The sequence below is a fragment of the Desmodus rotundus genome, chromosome 4, assembly GCF_022682495.2.
Source record: "Desmodus rotundus isolate HL8 chromosome 4, HLdesRot8A.1, whole genome shotgun sequence".
NCBI lineage: Eukaryota > Metazoa > Chordata > Mammalia > Chiroptera > Phyllostomidae > Desmodus > Desmodus rotundus.
Window position 1 is genome coordinate 46,354,963 of NC_071390.1, and position 12,383 is coordinate 46,367,345.

At 36.0% G+C, this 12,383-nt stretch overlaps 1 protein-coding gene across 1 annotated transcript in view; it reads left to right on the plus strand.

The window, feature by feature from the left end:
• PCDH15 (protocadherin related 15) overlaps positions 1 to 12,383 on the plus strand; it is an 870,634-nt gene that overhangs the window by 604,182 nt on the left and 254,069 nt on the right. The gene's annotated exons all lie outside the window — the stretch shown is intronic.

Genomic DNA, 12,383 nt, shown 5'->3' on the forward strand with positions numbered 1-12,383 from the left:
CGTTTATCCATTTAAATGAAGGGAGTAGGTTTAACTATATTTTCACTTGCAGCTTCAGATTCATGTGTATATATTTTAGATTACTTGTAGGAAGATAGCTTGGTTTTCACTACTTATATATTCCTGAATGAAGCACATTTGGCCAGAGGAGGCTGTGTCTTCAACTGAACTGACAGCTTCAAGTTGGACTACATATGATTGTGGCAACTGTCACTCGCTGTAAAAATCATAAGGGCCATGACATGACACATTACTTTACCTATGGGTGTTCAGAGGACAGAAAATTTATCTTCCTCTGATGTCACCCGGGAACGACAGGAGTTGCTGACATGAGAGTTCAGTAAGCTGACCTTGAAAGTTGATTTAGGAAGATCCCGGTATCAATGTTTAGCATCAAATGAGGTGATCAAACAACACATACCCACATCTTGCTCAAATCCTCTTTGAATACTGACACACTTTCACTCAAAACCATGGTGATGTAAAAGTGAATATTCCATGGAATGTTTGTATTGGAAAGGGTATAAAAATCATGAAACACAGCAACCCCATTACCCACATGTGGAAAATGAAGCCCATAGAAAGTAAATGGGGCCTATGAATAGTTGAATGAATTCTCGTCACTTCCAAAATAAGGCTCAATCTATTACACCCCACTTATTATTTGAGGCTGCTAAAAATTTGGTTAGCACTACTAGATACTTTTTTGTGTCTCTGTTCTAGTATCTACTTTGTCTTTTTTCCCAGGTAACTAGAAAGAATTTGCTTTTGTTGTTCATTTATTATTAAAATACATTAGAATCAAAATTATATGAAAATAGACTTATTAGTAGTAAGGAAATTTGGGTGGGATTCATGGACAAAATTTTTTTAAAAAGAAAAAGTGCTACAGTTTTTTTAGGAAGGGGAAAACAGCTAGTTTAATCATTAAAATGATAAAATATGGATCACCAAATATTAAGACAAGTGCATTTAATGAAATTCTTTTATTTATGTACATGGAATTTATTTATTTAAACAAGAAGTAAAGAAAAATAAGTATTAAATTTGTTAAAATTAAGCCAGGAAATTTTCAATGTTTTACATTTAAATATTCCTCAAGAATGTGCCTACATGTCATTTAACTTTCTATAATGTAAGATATAATTTTACTGGGGAGATGGCTCAGGTTTCATTTAAAACATCCCAGCGATATTTTGGAATGATATTATAGGGGGATAATTCTACCTGAGAGTTAAAGATGAAAGGAGTTGGCCTTTTTCACATCTCAAATTTCTTGAGTACAAAAGCTGAGAAAATGGTTGAAATTACATTTCTATTCACTCTTCATTCTTCTTGCAGAAGCAAAAGAAAGGGTGTCAAGTGCAGGGGCGCTCTCTATTAGCAAGAACTCGGGTGGCACCATCCAGGCATTTTCCATAGGCCACCAGCCGTCCACTTCTGCTCAGGATCCTCTGAGATTGAATTTAAACCAGTGACCTAAACCTCAAAAAGTTTCCATCAGATCGTTCGCCCAGAGACCTATAATAACAGAATGCATCAGAGGTCTTGCTAGTTGCACCCTCCACATTTTCACACAGTACCATACTACCTACTGCTGACTCACTGCTCAACTAAGAAAGACAGGATTTGTGGGGAAATACATTTTTGAAGAGAGAGCAGACTGACTTCAAAATAATCAATTCTGACTGAGATCAAAATGGTTTCTTCCCAGACAACAGTCCTTGTTTCTCCCTTTCCCCTTCCTTCCCTTTTAGTTATTATCTTTGTATTTTATGTAAAAGTTGTTTAGTCGGGGCTGTGATCTTCCTCAGTGTATTAAGGCTGTTTTGCCTGGTGGCCGTATTGATGGTGCTCATCAGAGGAAAATGGTACCCAGCACTCTTCTTTTTCAAACTTTGTATGCTGCTCATGGTTAGCAGTACACTGGATTTCTCCAGAACTTGTCTATGTCATTCTGACATGCCAGGGAGGCCTGTTAGAATGGGGTGCTGGAGCCAGACTGTGCCCTGAGATCATGAGAGCCTGTTGTGCGCATCTCTCCCCAACTCCATGTTCAATTATGTCACATTATTAGCTTGAAATCGGCCATGGAGGGTATGTTTATATCACAGTAATAGACAAACATGACAAATCAGTATCTCCCACTCCAGGGCCTGTTGTTAAACTTGTACCAGCGCATCAATGGATATGTAGCCAATTTCCCAAATACTGAAATCGTTAAAATGATTTAATCCCCAAAGCTTTCTCCATCTTTGCCGCACCCCCTGAAATTGAGATCTACCTTCATCACTGTAAAGATGGGCATTACTCTCAAGCCCTTGACATTGTTTTTAACATGGTTTACTCAATCTGAAATACTTCATTTTTCCACTCTGCTATAAGCACTTGAAATATGCAGTTATCAACAGTCAACTTATGCCTAACTGTGAAGAACAAATCTTAGTTATGAACAACTTTCAAAACAAATGATCTATTCAGTTACTGCTGGTGAGAGCATCCCACAGGAAAATTCGACCAAGCTTTGCAAAACGGAAGCAGACGCACAAATGGGCGTAGAGTGCAGCTGTTCTTGCCCAAGTCTGTCCTTTTAGGGTTCAAGGGTTGGGGTTGGGGGGAAGCAAGTGATGGCAAGTGTTCCTTGATTTAAAAATGTCTTTCTCCTCAGGCTCTATTTTTGCTACCACTTCTCTATTTTATTGAAACATGAACTTATTCCTGAAAGTGAGTAGCAGTGGAAACAATAAGCTACTTGAAGAATGTCAGTGTGGATATTTTTAAAAAGAAAAGAATGAGGATAGGATAGCACACACAGGTTGGCAAACTATAGCCCTTGGTCAGTTCATATTGCTGGCAAACTAAGAATAGTTTTTACATCTTTAAAGGTTTGTTAACAAAATATAAGCAAATTCAATAAAATGAGGTGACCAAAAAGAAATAAACAATAATATTTGGCTACCATGAGTAGTCTAAATATTTACTGATTTTATACAGAAAAGAGTTTATTGACCCCTGCAGTATAAAGGGTGTCATTTAAAAACAAACAAACAAACAAATCCCCCACAAAATATCATCCATTATGTTTCAATAAACTATAAAGTCCCCTCTAAAAGATAACAGATATAAAACACATCTTCACAGCCCTAAGACCTAGCATTAGTTTAGTATGTTAAATGTAATGAAGGGATCATTTATTAAAACTGTGTCAAAATACTTTGTTATAAGGGATGGGTTTTACACTTGCCAGCTACAAACGATAACATTAGTTAACGTATCATGAGTTCATATAAATATTTGGGTCAATATACCTGTTAATAAGTTTTTTATTAAATAAAATAATGGGGACTAACTTATCCTTTGGTATATACCAAAAGCAGAATTTTAAGACTTGGGCAAACAGGAGGGAGATTGGTACTTGCGGTAGGGAAACAGTTTAAAGGAGATGACATCTAAGCTACTAGCTCAGTGGCTGAAGAAAATGGGGCTTAATTTATGGTAGTTATTTTTATTCCTAGCCTCCAGGAGGAACATTAGCATTCTTGTTTTTCTGTTTACTTATAGTGAGATTGGAGATTTTAAAAGAAAGCCAGAAGTACTGGGCATTTGGAATGAGTAGAAAAGTAGAATGTCAAAAAAATTGGGAGACTGAATACATTTTAAAGAATATATTCACCCATTTTTTTTATTTTTACTAACTCTTCTTAGTAATGATCCCTTGCAATTTAGAGGACAAAGTGATACTTTGGAAGCCCAAGAAGTACATGGTTAAACAATAAATGTTAATAATAATAGCATCAATACCTAATTTTAATTGAATGCTACTATAAGCAGTCGAAACTTCCTCTTCTTTTATACTCTCAGCAAAGCAGTGAAGTAACTTTTCTACAGTCAAATAGAACCCTGATGCAGACTGGGGATTCCAAATCAAGCTGTGTGACCCTAGAGTCTGTGGGCTAACCATTATTCTATTCTGCCTTTCTCAGAGACTGAGGTTTGCTTAGTCCCCTGAGCTTTGCTCAACCTTGTGAACAATTCCTTCAATAGCACGTAGATCTGCCCACAAAGCTAATCATTCTTTCCTTTCTAAGATTTACTTGATCAGCCTGGATTTTTTTTTTGTGTGTGGTTGCTTCTTGATTCTTTACAAAAGTGAAGAAAAATATTATACAGAAAATGTCCATTGACACTGGAGAGATTTGATGGAGCCACTGCTTTAAACTGCTGGTTCCACCTCTCAGAGAGATGACTGGTTCTGGCAGTTTGAGTCTGTTTTCCTTTCCTGGCTTCTCCTTGCCGTTAATAGAGCAGAGCTCAGATACAAAAAGCTGAAGAAACAAGAAAATGCTGAGAAACAGACCCAAAAGTTGGATGTGGCCATCTCTGGTTACCCGAGGAAAGATCATGACTACTGCTAACGAAACTACTAGAGCGTGAGTCTGACACTGCTTTAGTCAGCTTGCGGCAGGCGCTTTCCTTCCGTCTTTATCCATTCTTCTCATTGCTTAACAGTTTCTAAAGCCATGTAACTTAAACTGCATGCCTCAATGAACTATTATTTTTAGTCCTGAAGAAAATGTCCCGCTTCCTTGATCTCACTACAGAATTGATCCGTTTCCAGAACAATCTGAATGAAATGCAAGCTGTCCTATAACTTGCCCGTCTGTATGAATAAGTCCCGTCTTATGTGCTCATTTGTTTCTCTGAATGCTTTCAAAGGTTTAACAAATTTCTTTCTCCTTCCTACTTTCCTTCCTTCCTTCCTTCCTACTTTCCTTCCTTCCTTCCTTCCTACTTTCCTTCCTTCCTTCCTTCCTTCCTTCCTTCCTTCCTTCCTCTCTCTCTCTCTCTTTCCTTTCTTTTTCTTTTCTTTCCTCTCTCTCTTTCCTTCCATGAGTATTTCCTGCAAAATAGAACAGATTTCCCTTGAAGATGACAGTAGGATTGTGTGATTCACGAAGTGATCACAGCAGCTGCAGGTACACACAGACACAGGCCTCATGCCATAGAATTTGCAGGGCCATTTATATTATGGGCGTCACTTTGAGTATATTGCTTGGAGATTTGCCCTTCTGCCATAAAGAATCTTTTCTTTGAGCATCCTGGTTCTTAAATGTGTTGTTGCAAAGACTAACACTGTGGATTGTACAAAAAGATGACAGTTTCTCCTTTAATTTCATAATATGTGACTTACTCTCTTTAGTAGGTTATTCTGATTTTGATGTGTGAGAAATGAAAGCCATTTATATTCCTCTTCATTTTCAGTTCATGAAGTGGAAATTACATTTCTAATCTTTCCTTACACCATGTTTCAGGTAGTTCTTTCATTATTTGCATTATATCATATCAAAAGAATACTATTACTATGAGTATACGTTAGAAAGTTGAAATACATTGAACATTGGTTCCAAAGTATAAATTCTATTTGGTATGAGGGATAGGTAGATAAATAAATAATCTGAGAGAGAGAGAAAGAGAGATCTTATAACACAAGTATCTGCTTATTGAAAAATTAAACTTGTAGCGTGAATTTTTCTTCTTTAAAGCAGATGTTCTGTTATGTCTAAGTTTCAAAAAAAAATTTGGTGCCCTTGACGCTGAGGAATGTACATTATCTAGGGTGATTTTTCACCTGTAGAAATGCAAAGCTGTCCAAACCAAGGCAAACAGATGTTTTATGTATTATCTATTCATATGAGTGCCTTCCTCTTCCCAAAGAATAATGTAGCCCCATGTAAATCTTCCATAGACTACAACATGCTCCTAGGAATAAAGGCAGAAAAGTGTCAGGGAAATTAGGAAAAGGAGAACCCTGAGTACGATACATTTAAAAGAGTTATCTCCTAAATCATCTTTTTCCTTGACTCTTTCTTCCTTAAGAAGGAAATAAAAATGATACCAAATATGTGAAATTTTGCCCCAGAACAGCTGTTGGTTATAACTCAAATGCATATTTTAATAAAGTTAGACGTCACTTCTGTCTCTGATTTACACTTTAAGAAGTCAAACACATAGAAAATAAGTGAAGATAATGTTATTTTTCACTCAGAGAGTACTGGTAGCTTAGAAAACTTGATAGGGTACCAGAAATAAAGCCATATTTTAAAGTTCTTTTGAAAATAATTAAGAACCTAAAACAAATTAATGAAATGAAATAACCTTTTCTGATTTTACAAAACATAAAGCAGAGGCACTGTGGCTGGTTGGACCAGTGGACACAGGGAATGATTTGTGGTTTGCGTTCATCCTGGAGGCACAGATTCTTTGGCCAGGAGAATAGCTTCATTGAGGCACCTCTCCATCTCCATGTTGTTTTCAAACACTTGGATGAAGGTGTTTACAGCCTTCCACCACCATGTGTACCACCTCTACACCTGTATTCATATGTTTTGTTTTCAATCCTGTGATTGAATTTTCACAATCCTTATTCTTATCTACACCATTCCCTCTATTTGCACACCAGATCGATGCTTCTCAAGCCCTGTAATAATGCACTTAAATGAATTACTAGGAAAATTAAATACAAAATACAAAGACTACAAGCTTATATTTTACTATTAGATTCAACAGCTATAAAATGACTCTGTTACATCACTTTAAGTTTTTTTGAACTACTCTAAATTTTACTCTATAGAAATTTAGGCTAGGTCTCTTATATTATTGTGATTGGTAACAACCACTGTGCAGAACGACACTGCTCTATGGACTCCACTTTGAATACTACTCAGGACTGCCACACAGCTTGCAAGACCCAGCGCAAAATGGAAACACAGCACCTTTTAAGTGTGGGTCCTCTGCACCAGTCCCAGATCCTGTCCACTCTGGCCTGCTCAGGCACGTCGCTCCGGCGCACCACTTTGCCTTTCGGCATCATGAGCTGTCTCGCTCTATGTGCTCATTTCTATTGGCATGAAAATCTTCTGTGATATCTCCCAGCTAAAATGCAAAGCAATGACAATGACAACAACAATACTCTTGATTCATAAACCACTCTAGCTACTTACCCTTTGTTGTGCTTCCCTTCATTGTGGGAAATACTCAGGTAGGTTATCCATACTTTACTGAAGAAAGTTTTGGTGAGTTTTCCTCCTGTTGTCTGCTCACCACATTATAACCAGTTTTTTAATCACATCAGTCCATTGCTATGGCTCTTTGTGTGGTCCCAATGCCTATTCTATTCTCAAATCAATTCCTCATCTTAGTCTATCCTCAGTAAGATGTGATAGAATTGATAATTCCCTCATTATTGAAAAATTTATTTTGTTGACTTCCAGAACACCATAATCTCCTGAGATTTTTTTTCTCCACCTTATCTAGCTTTTTTATCTCTTAAAAGTTAAAATGCCCTAAAGCTTAAGGTTCTAATCTTCTTTTCCTATTTGTGATCACTCCTAAGATTATTTCATTTGTTTTAATGGGTTCAAATTGTTTTATGTGGCCCTGGCTGGTGCAGCTCAATTGGTTGGAACATAGTTCTACACACAAAAGGTTGTGGTTTGATTCCTTATCAGGGTACATATATAGGTTGTGGGTTTGATCCCCATTTGTGGCATGCATGAGAGACAACCAATTGATTCTTCTCTTTCCTTTCCTCCCTCTCTAAAATCAAATGTATATTTTTAAAAATTGTTATATGTTCACAATTTCTAATTCACACCTCCAGTTTAGCTCACTGCCCTAAAACTCTAGACCCATGTCTAAGTGTAACGTCAATTTTTACTTTGGGACATAACCAATCATCTGTCTTAGATTAAGTTTCCAAAGAAGCAAACTTTGAGATAAAAATTCAGTTGCAGGGTGTTTATTAGGGAATATTTTTGGAATCAACTTCTGTGAAAATGATAGAAAGAAGCAGGATGAGGTTTAGGGAGAAGTTGATCTTCAATGCAATGAAGTCCCGACAAAGTCTTTGGTTGACCCCCTGGAAACCCGTGGGGCTGATACAGACTTTTAGATTTGGAAGGTTGGTAGAGGGAGGCCCTTCATATGCATGTATCAATGAGTCAGATTCAGGCTGCCTCAGCAAACAGTCTGAATTAGTCAAGATAGGCATCCTCTGAATAAGACTGAGAACTGAAACCTCTCGGCAGTCACCATTTCCAACATGCAAGGGAATAACTTCTTTGTTCCTTGAAAGGAGGGTCGGGAGGGAAATCATAGTATTATCATAGCATCCCAAAGTTAATGTGTCCCATACTCAACACCTGGTACTTACTTCCTCCACTCCCTAGAGAAACAATTGGTCCTCTTTCATTTTCATGTAGACAGTAAACTCTGACCTCATTTTTCCAGATTCTTAGGCTGAAACCCTTCAACTCATCTCTGATCTTTCTCTTTCTTCACTGCCTCCTCTCATTTCCAATCAATCAACTGATCTGTTTGATTCCCAAATATATCCAGAACTTTACCTTTTCTCACCACGCACAGTACTTTTATCCTGATGCCAGCCCCCATCAATGCATACCTGTATTATTGCAATAGAATTCTATGGGACTTTACTCTCACTCTTCCGTGGTCTAGTATTCACACAATAGACAGATATTTAAAAATTAACTAAGATCACTTCTTTCTGAAAATCTTCCAATGGCTTCACCAAACGCTCAGAAGAAAAGCAAATGTCTGATGTCTCCCTGACCTCCTCTCCCACTTCCCATCCTCTCAGTGTTTCTTTCCAGCTTCATGAGAATCTGTCTTCACACACCAAGCAGCTCCCACCTTGGAACCCTTTCACTTGATGCTTCCACTGTCTGCAATGCTCCTTTCTTAAGACATTCACACGACTTACATCTTCCCTTCCTGTAAGTTTCTCCTTGCTTTCCTCTTAGAAAAATGGTTTCACCTCACCACCTTATGTATTAAACAACAACAACAACAAAAGTCTCACAAAACATATTCATTTTACCTTGTTTACTTTCACCCTATTTGCACTTTTTACATTTACTTTGTGTTATCTTACTTATCACTATGCCAAATATTATATTAGGTTTACAGTGAAAGGCACTTTGTTTTATTCACTATTGTATCTTCAGGAATAAGAACAATGCCTGGAATTTATGGTGTAATCAACAAAGATCTACTGAAGGTAGAATGGGTCTGATTTCCAGAAAGGCCCAAACAGTTAAGGTTTCAAACAGTGTCATTATTCCCTGGCATTTTCTCCTTCTTTCTGTTGATTAGCTCTGTGTGGACTTTAGTGTCATACAGCCTCTGTAATTAGGACATAGAGATGATAAAAAAAAAACCCCTTCTTGTTCTTGATTAAATCTTAAATGAGGAGTTGGGGTCATGCAACCTCAATGTGACGTAAAAGGTAATGGATGGATGCAGAGTTCTCTCAAAGAAAATATACTCAAGTGCTGAAATATAACATATACCCCAAGATATTCGAACACAATTAAAATATAATTTATTTTTAAAAATGTTTGCTTATATTTGAAGTGGAAGGACACATTTCAGAAAGATTTATTTTAGCATTTTCTTCAGATATGTCTTGCTGCTCCAAGAATAGTATGCCTTTACAAGTGATTTATTGCTATGCTTTTCTAAACTAATCTGTGGGGGTAGGGGAAGAATAGAGAAATGCAGAATTACCCAGCCAAGACTTTAGCATTGCCCAAACTGAGACACTCTGGCTTAGGGGAATATAGTCACAAGAACAATAAGGTTGACCTTGAGACTTTTATCTTTAATGGAATTTTATGGACAACCATTGGGAGATCATATGAATAATAAAGCCATATGTTGGAGATTGGGCAAGAGAAAATTCAAAATGGATTTCATTCCCTATTTAGTGCTGTTTCCAATCTTCACTCTTCTTTCTGTCATGTCTCTTCTTAAAGCCCCGGATCATTCCTTCTAGTTTTCTAGATGATCGTCAACTTATATATTTTGTTTTCCTTTAATCAAATTTTGTGGAAATGATGGAGACCTACTTATAGCAAACTCCTTCTTATAAAAGATCTTGAAACAAAGGTTTATACAATAACTACAGCAGAAAATAAAAATTTTCATTTACCTCATGCCAGAAGACTATGTATGACCCAAAGGAAAGTTTATAATTCCTAAACCTGCTTGGTAGTTTTTGTTGTTTCTTGTTTGTTTGTTTGTTTTCCTTTTAATTGACCAGAATTAAACCATTCATCTCTTCCTAAAAAAGGACTAGTCTGAACTATGGGTCTGAATGTGGAATACATGTTTGGGCAATTATTTGATAGCGTACTGGTATTTTAATAGCAGTAATCAGTATTACCTTTAGTAACTTGGCAAAAAACCTCAGAGGTTATCGCATTGCTTGAAGCTGTTTATTGCTTCACATACTGGCAGCTACTGTTGTTTAAAGCTTAACTATGCAAATGCCATTATTTCCCTGAGATTTTGACAAGTGGAAAGAAACAAAAACAGTGTCATTGAAGTATACTCAAGAATTTCTAGGTGTCGTTTGTCTGGGGAAGCAACAGGAACTGGATTGTTGTGGAGAAGTGCCCATAGTGAATCCACATTTATTTAACTACCAAGAATTGGTTGATTTGGAGCTAAGAAAACAATTTGTTTTAGATTAAAAAATAAACAAAGATGCTTGTATTGGAATACTTAAGAAAACTGAAGAATTCAATGTCTCTTGTTCTAGTTTTGAATACTTATTATTTTACATGGATTCATAAAATCCCATAACAGTTTTAAAAAGAATAATGACAAAAAGTCTTCATTTAGTAATCTTCTCCACTTACATTTGCCTCATTCATACAATATATATATATATTTAAAAGCTCTAGATTAAGAAAACACGTTTTAGAGATAGAGGCAGAATTATCTAGCAATAAAAGTTAAGTCAGCTTTGCAACATAGTTATATTCCCTTCCACCTATTCTGAAATAAAAGTAGCTCATTTTGATTTTGATAAGCAAGTGGTTCGAAATACCAGCAAAACGTGACTGCCATTATAATTCTCCTAATTTAACCAGCTTGTGCTGGGTGACTTTGAATTAGAAGTCACCTTTGTGAGACAAGAAGAAAAATTCAAAGATTAATGCCAAGAATACCAAGCTGAAAAGACCTAGGTATTTATATAAATCCTCCTTTAGTTTTATTCTTGCTACTAATATGTACATTTTAGTAAATGCAATCTTATCAAATATATTTTATTATTTCCTCTATATACAGCTTTCTTATTTTCCATTTTGCTTCACTTCCCATTGTCTGTCTCCATTCCTCAAATTAATTCCCCAGTTCTTCTTCATCATATAACCCATGTTAACTGTGTTAAATGGTATGCATCTTTTGATTTTTTCATTATAATCATATATAATGATATATAGCACCTATGAGTACGTGTATATGTTTACATATATACACAAACTACACACACAATATACATATAGATGTTTTGCCATTGTCACAAATTTGCATATATTTATTTTGTTAATTTTTTCTTTGAAATATTAGACTTATAGAAAAAATGTAGGGATATTACAAAAACATTAGAGAATAAATTACCAGCATAATGCCACCAAACACTTCAATTTGTAGTTCCTATAAAAAGCATGGTTTTCTACACATAAGCACTACATAAACATTAAAATCAGGAAGTGACTTTGATACCCTCTGATGCCATCCAACTTTTGCCAGTTGCCTTAACATACGAGGGCAACAGAGTACAGCAAAATGATAGAATGTATGTGACCTTTAGTTATGCCTCTTTAATCTCAATCTGAAGCAATCTGTCCTGAGGCTTTACAAGATTTCAGGTCACTTATTTTGTACAATTTCCCTCAATTTGGGTGTGCTGGGGCTTCTCCATGACTACATTTAAGGTTTGAAAATTTTGGTGAGAATATCAATGATATGAATATTTCAATATCATGACAACCGTGGTTTAGATGCCATTCTATTTCACTATCATACACAATTCACAAGACATAATTAGGTTTAGTGACTTACCAAAAAACAATAACAAAAATATAGCTAATATGTGACAGATTTTATCCCTAATAATTTTTTACTCCAAAGCCCAAGATCTTAGCTACCAGCTTAATTCCTTAAACAATACTTTCCATTTGAATGGAATTCTAGAGTGTTCTAAATATCTATTGCCTCTTCTGATTCTATATTAACCATACAGAATATACAGTTTAAGAGTTATTCACCCCATTCTACAGTTGAAATACAGGTTTAGTGACACACTCCAGTTCACATTGTTAAAAATGAGATAATTAGAACCAGGCCTTCAATCTTATGATTACTAGCTCTGGGTTATCTTTATAAGTGTTTACTTAACCAAAATATACTGAACATTATTTAACCTTTCTCAGTATGTATGTCACAAATGATTAGAATTTTCTCAAAAGCCGGGTACTCTATTGCATAGCTTATAATATTTCTAATGCCCA